The following is a 7540-nucleotide window of genomic DNA, read 5'->3' as shown; positions in this document are numbered from 1 at the left end:
GACTCAGGTATCCACACATTAATCCTTAATCCATTTTTCCCGTCTCATGGACAAGGCATCCTCCCTGGATCCAAATCTATAGACCAACATAAATCCCGTTATCAAGATGAATACAATCAATTCCTGACCTCGCGCGAGTGCTAGAAAAATCACTCGACTTCTACCGAGATCCTGATTAGCAAGCAGCTACTCGACCTAGCATACTAGTATTCATCTCAAACAGGAATCCTAAGTTCATGCAACTAGAGGTTTCAAGCAACTCCTACACTTAAGTGCACATTGCAATCCTACAAGCATTAAGTGTAGTAAAGTAGCATATAATAATACGGTTATGCATAAAACCGGGGCTTGCCTTCAATTGCTGGGGCTGCGGGGAGATCCTCAATAGCAGCCTCTGAAGCCTGCTCCTGGTCCTCCTCTTGGACAGGTCCTTGCTCGGGGATGAGCACGTACTCTCCGTCGGCAAGATTACAATCTAATGAATGCAATGCGTAAAATATATGCATGATATGATATGTGCTTTTAGAAATTACAACTTTAAAGGTGTATGATCTTTTGAGGTTAAACAAGTTAACTTTACTTATGTAAAACCCTTAGTGGTATACTTGGTAAATTGGGTTAAACTTAGCTAAGGTAAGTGGTAGGTTTATTTTTGGGGTTCAACTGAATTCTTTTTAAGTCTTAGGGATAAATGATAAGTACTCAAGTTAGATTTATTGAGGTGAGGTTTATTTCTTCTTCCCTTTTCTTTTATTCTCTTAAGGTTTTGGAGTAGGTTTGAACTACAAGTTGCTATTATAAAATTCTAAATTTCTGCAAAAATTACAGTGGCTTGTTACTGGTGTGTGTTTCTCTGTCGCAAAATTTGGGGATCAGAAAGTGAATAGTTTTCTCTGGATAAAATTATCAAATTTTAGGGCAGAAGGGGTGCTTTGAACTACAACTATTATTTAACAGTGGGTAATTCTCTAAAACTTATTTTTGCTGGCTTTTAGGTGTTATAACATGACTTGATACAAATTTCTAGTCATTACTACCTTTTAATCATTTTTCTATGGTTTTCTCAAGTTTCTAGCCAAATGGGTGCTTTCTACTATTACTATATTTGAAACACATTAAACAACAAAGTTCTTATTTTCCATAGTTAGTATTTTGTGCAAGAGCAATCATTTTGAAGTTTGGCCTCTTTTTGCTTAAGGGAAGGGGTGGTATGCATTATTTGAATTAAGTGGCCTTTCTCTTAAATTATTGGCAAATGGGTATGAGTTTGCTTCTTTTTCATGGGTTTGCATTTTTCTCTGGTAGTTTATCTCATCATGGACTTAGCTAATTTTTGGTTGCCCATTATCACATTAATAGGGGTTGTTCATGATTTAGTTGGAAAATGCCTTATCATCACTTTGTATTTATTTTCCTTACTTAAAAAGTTGGGCTGGGGTGCTCTGTATTTTTGTAGTGGGGCTCTGGTGGTTATAAGTCCACTGGATTTTTATTAAGCATTTTGGTTATAGTTTTGCCTCTTTAATAATTGATTTTCAGTCTATATAAGGCTAAACAAATCATTTTTAATTTAAAACTGGTCTAAATTAATGGTCTCTGTATTTTTCCTAGGTTCTCTGTTACATAAGTAAACTAGGAAAAATAATATTAATCACTGTTCATTAATTTCTAATGCCTTTCTGATTTTCTCTAAGTTTTGGACAAAATAGCTTTAAATGAGAAACTATATCATATTTTTCAATGCTGGGGTTCCCATTATTTTTAAACAGTGTCTAAAAGAGGTTTGATCATCTACAAATTTTCCTAAGTTCAGCACAGAAGAAAAACTAATTTTCCTTAATTAAACAAGGTTTAGTGGGTTTCTGTTTTAAATTTTAAACTCTAAAACTTTGAACAAAAAATATAGGGTCTACTATTTTTAAATGATAGATTATAATATACAGGAGCTAGCAAAATTGGTTTAACAACTTTCTATTAAGATTTCATCAAGTTATGGATTTTCTAAGTTCTCTGGTCATTTTAAAAGAATAACAGAATTGGTTTAAATGGAAATCCACTTTGCACTAGGCACTACCGGAATCACGTTCTTTGCCGAGTGTCTAAGACACTCGGCAAAGGCTATTTTACACTCGGCAAAGGCTTTGCCGAGTGTAACACTCGGCAAAGAACACTCGGCAAAGATTTCATCGGCAAAGGGTTCTTTGCCGAGTGCTTTTTTTCGGACACTCGGCAAAGACTTTGCCGAGTGTCGGCAAATTAAGAATCGAAAAAATTAAAAAAAAACAGCAAAACATTTTTTAAATTCTAGGAATAACTCTCCAACCCTACCCTATTACCTTACCCGTTATCCTATCATTTTTCACTATTATTTTGAATCAAACTTATATGTTTTGTAAATGGTGAGATTCGAACTCACAACCTCTCTCTCGCGCATACCCTCCTATACCACTACACTACTACACCAATTATGTTTATATTACGTTTCCATTCCCCATGTACTATAACAAATCGAGAGTAATTTGATTATTTAAGGCACTAAATGAGTTCATTTGAAAATGTGACCAACTATAAAGTTGCATAACTTTTTGAGATCTAAAAGTTTTATTTTAATAGTTTCTACATCCGAGACCGTTTATAAAATTTGAATTTTAAATTTAAAAACTTCACACGAAATTTTCAATGATAAGATGATTTCAAATCAAAAAATTGTCAACTACAAAGTTTCATTACATTTCAAGACCTACAACTTTTATTTTGGCGTTTTTTCCATCCGAGACAGTTTGAAAAATTCAAATTTCAAAATTCAAACATAGTTTTGCATAACAAGATGATTTCAAACTAAAACATTGTCAACTACAAAGTTTCATAACTCTTTAATACCTACAACTTTCATGTTGGTGGTTTTTCCTTTCGAAGTCGTTTTCAAAATTCAAATTTTAATTTTTTTAAATTCAGACGTTGTTTTCGTTGACAATATGACTTCAAATGAAAAAGTTGTCAACTATAAACTTCTATAACTTCTCAAGATCTACAAAGTTTATTTTGGTTGTTTGGTAATTTGTTTATCTCAGATGATGGTTCTAACAATATGCACAAATTCTATACGTCTCTCTCGTAGTTTCATAAACTACGAGAGAGATATAGGTTTTATGAACAAATTTATTTTTATTTTGTCATATGAAGAAATGTTCAATTTATAAATTGTACATCATGATGAGTTATACAAATTTGTAGTTGAAAACTTTTTCATTTGAATTAATTTACTACTTTAAAATGTGATTTTTAAATTGTCTTTGCCTAGTGTTGGAGAAAAAACACTCGGCAAAGAAACTCTTTGCCGAGTGTCAAAAATAAAACACTCGGCAAAGAGCTTCTTCGCCGAGTGTTTTCTTTTACCGAGGGTTTTTTGCGTGGCACTCGGCAAAGAGCTCTTTGCCGAGTGCCCGAAATAAAACACTCGGCAAAGAATTTGGCACTCGACAAAGAGCCAAATTCCGGTAGTGAGGGTCCCTTGCGGGTTTTTTAAGTTTTCTTCGCGAATCAGCCCTTAGGCTACTATTCACATGAGTCACTGACATTATAGAAAACCCCTCGGGTTCTACAAATCCTAACCCGAGGTCCTTCTTCTACCTCAAACAGTAACCGCGGCAGAAGAAAGGGCGGAGGGGCTTACCGGCGGCGAGATTGCTCCGGTGAAGTGGTCGAGGACGAAGGGGAGGTCTCGGGGATCACAACGGTGTGCGGAACACCGTCGGAGATGGCCGGAGTCGGTCGGTCCACGCGCGCAGGCGGGGATGCTCGTCGGCGGCGAGGAGACCGGCCTGGTCACGACGAGATAGTTCAATCAAATGGGTCAGGGAGGTCCACGGGATGCCAGAGAAGATATGAGCGCAAGGAATTGGGCGGGGACTCACTGGATAGCTCGGTCCACGCGCGGCGGCGGAAGACCGAAGTCCGGTGAGGTCGATCTCGGGCCTCCGGTGAAGTCCGGCCGGGTCCGAGGGCTTGGCAAGCTTCACGGGCTACTGGCGGAGCTAGCCGAAGCACTGGCTTGGCTTGAGGGTGGCTGGAGTGGGCTGGCCACGGTGGCCGAAGCTCTGGCGGCAATGGCGGGCGGAATTAAGCTCGCCGGAGCTAAGGAAAGGTGGCTGGCCGGTGAGGGTGAGTGCGGGGCGAAGAGAGGTGCGCCCGGGGAGGCTTTATAGGCGCGGGCGGGCACGGCCGAGGGCGTGGGCGCGCGGCGGACTTGACCGGACGCCGGGGTGAGCGCGCGCGGGTTGGGCGAGCTCTGGCGTGCCAACCAGGGTCGAACACGTGTGCCCGTGCGTTCTGCCCAAGTTCTGGCGCGTGTGGTCGCTCATCCGAGCCTGCTCTCGCCTTGGTCAGTGCACAAAACCTCTTCTCCTCCCTACAAGCTACCATTCTTGTGTGGGGGTCATAGGATTTTGCCTACTGGTTGCAGAGATATGGAGCCAGGAAATCTGGTCTGTCTCCCTGCCCAAACCCGAGGCAAATCCAAGGTTTTGTCGTGTCTAGGGCTCGCGTCCCAATGCCATCTTCTGGCACACGACAGAGGGGTTAGTTAGACACAATTTTGTCAATGGGGCCATTAGGATTCGAGTTAGGGATCAAGGTGAACATCCCTGATCTTTGGCTCAAGGTCTGAATTTCAGAATTCTGAAATTCAGAATTCCCATTAAGTCCCCACATGAGAAGCTTGATTTGGGGTTTTATTTGAGTTATTTTGGCTAAGTTTTCTCAACATTTCTTGTTGCCCATTAAATATACTTTAATTTTTATAATTGGCTCAATTCATAATTTTAAACTTTCCATACCCTTTTTCTTATTTTCTTGAATTTTGCTCATGGGGCTCACTTAGGGTCTTTAATTAGGGTTGCACATTCTTATCTTTTAAAAGTCTCAATTGTTTTGATCATGACACTTTTAAGTATATACTTGGTGAATTCTTTATTACTTAAGTTATTTTGATGCTCATGCTTACTTTGATTCATATGAAATAATGTTTCTTGGTTTGGCATTTGAGAGAAACCCTAGGTGACACTGGGGTGTCACAGCCTTCCCCCCTTAAAGGAATCTCGTCCCGAGATTCGGGCCAGAGTCCTCCCAGGGTGAAGCGAAGGGTGAGACTTATAGGAAATGGGTGATTATTGTTATTATTAGGGTAAAACTGCTCTTTGAATGTCATTCTCTTTGCAACTTCAGAAGGAAGTCCTTTTAAGTTTTACTTTATAGTTTCTTCATTCTGAATTAAGATCATATTTTTGAAAATTAGATTCGAAGGGCAGGAGAAGGGGTTGGGGGTGATTACGTACCAGCTTCCTTAGGTAGGCAATCGGGGAAGTTAGATCTTAGGAATTCCTCGGTTTCCCAAGTAGCTTCCTCCTCTGAGTGATTACTCCACTGGACCTTGAACATCTTGATCGATTTAGCCCGAGTTGATCTTTCTTTGCAATCCAGAATCTTGGAGGGGTACTCTTGGTACGATAGATCTGGCTCTATCTCCAATTCTGGCTCTGCTATGATCTCGGTCGGCAATCGAACACACTTTTTCAGCTGAGATACATGGAATACATTGTGAATGGCAGACATCTTTGAAGGTAACTTCAGCTTGTATGCCACGGGTCCACATGCTTCGATGATCTCATAAGGTCCAATGTAACGAGGGGTTAGCTTGCCTTTGATCCCAAACCTCTGCACTCCCTTGGTGGGTGATACCTTGAGGTATACAAAACTTCCCACCTCGAACTGGAGAGGTTTCCTTCTTTTATCATGATAGCTCTTCTGGATGGCCTGAGCAGCTTCTAGATTCTTCCTGATTAGCTTGACCTTCCTTTCGGCTTCAGTCACTAAATCAGGTCCAAAAACTTCTCTTTCACCAGGTTGAGACCAATTGAGTGGTGTCCTGCACCTTCTTCCATAGAGAGCTTCAAAAGGTGCCATCTTTAGGCTGGATTGATAACTATTGTTATAAGCAAACTCTGCCAAGGAGAGGTGCTTATCCCAGTTCTTGCCACAATCGATCGCACAAGCTCTCAGCATATCCTCCAGAATTTGGTTTACCCTTTCCGTCTGACCATCAGTCTGTGGGTGGTAAGCCGAACTCCTGATTAGCTTGGTTCCCAAAGACTCTTGCAATTGTTCCCAAAATCTGGCAACAAATTGGGTTCCTCGGTCAGAAACAATGGTCCGCGGTAATCTGTGCAAACACACGATCCGGTCAATATACAATTCTGCATATTTCTGAGCCTTATTAGTGGTGTGCACAGGAAGAAAATGTGCCACTTTCGTCAATCGGTCCACAATAACCCAAATTGAATCATGATGACGAGAGGTGTTGGGCAGACCCACAATGAAATCCATGCTGATGTCGTCCCACTTCCACGAAGGTACGGATAGTGGTTGCAAGGCTCCAGCTGACTTCAAGTGGCTTGCCTTTATCCTCTGACAGGTGTCACACTCTGATACATACTAGGCTATCTCCCTCTTCATTCTGGTCCACCAGTACAAAAGCTTCAAATCATGGTACATCTTGGTGCTTCCCGGATGCATAGAGAATTTGGAGAGATGAGCCTCATCCAAAATTTTCCTCTTGAGATCCTGGTCTTTAGGAATTACCAATCTGCTTTTGAACCATAACACACCCTTTTCATCCTGGCGGAAACAATTATACTTCTCAACCTTCTGATGGAGATTCTTTTTGATAATCTGCACTCCCTTGTCACTGAGCTGGGCCATGATAATCTGGTCTTGCAAAGCTGGCTCAACAGAAATGTGAGACAAAGAACCAGAAGGAATCACTTCAATTTGCATCTTGCTCAACTCATCACACAAGGTGTTAATGCGAGAATCCATCAGAATACAATTGCATTGCAACTTCCGACTCAAGGCATCTGCTACCACATTAGCTTTTCCTGGGTGATAATGTACCTCCAGGTCATAATCCTTGATCAGCTCTAGCCATCTTCTCTGCCTCATGTTGAGATCAGCCTGAATAAAAATGTACTTAAGGCTCTTATGATCAGTGAAGATGTTGCAGTGGGTTCCCATTAGATAGTTGAAAGGGAAATAGGCTTTAAACCTTTTCCTAAATAATTTTGGTGGTTGAATGTCCAACACAAATAATTGGACTAACTAGTTTGCTCTAGATTGCATGTTCTACAGGTGTCAAAGATTCAACAAAAACCAATAGAAAGAACAAGACAGGGTTCAAAACAAAGGAGCAAAAAGAAACCGAAGTGCTCCCTGGTCTGGCACACCGGACTGTCCGGTGCACCAGGGAGGATTGCCTTCGAACTCTTCACCTTCGGGTTTCTCAGGCGCAGCCCACTATAATTCACCGGACTGTCCGGTGCACCACCGGACAGTGTCCGGTGCTCCAGAGTGAAGCGGCTCTGAACTGGCCAGCTTCGGGAAAATGGAAGGCCGCTCCACTAAAATTCACTGGACTGTCCGGTGTACACCGGACTGTCCGGTGCGCCAGCGGAGCAACGGCTACCTCGCGCCAACGGTCGACTCTGAC

Source organism: Zea mays, chromosome 9, assembly GCF_902167145.1.
Source record: "Zea mays cultivar B73 chromosome 9, Zm-B73-REFERENCE-NAM-5.0, whole genome shotgun sequence".
Lineage (NCBI taxonomy): Eukaryota > Viridiplantae > Streptophyta > Magnoliopsida > Poales > Poaceae > Zea > Zea mays.
Note: the sequence above shows the minus strand (reverse complement) of the source record.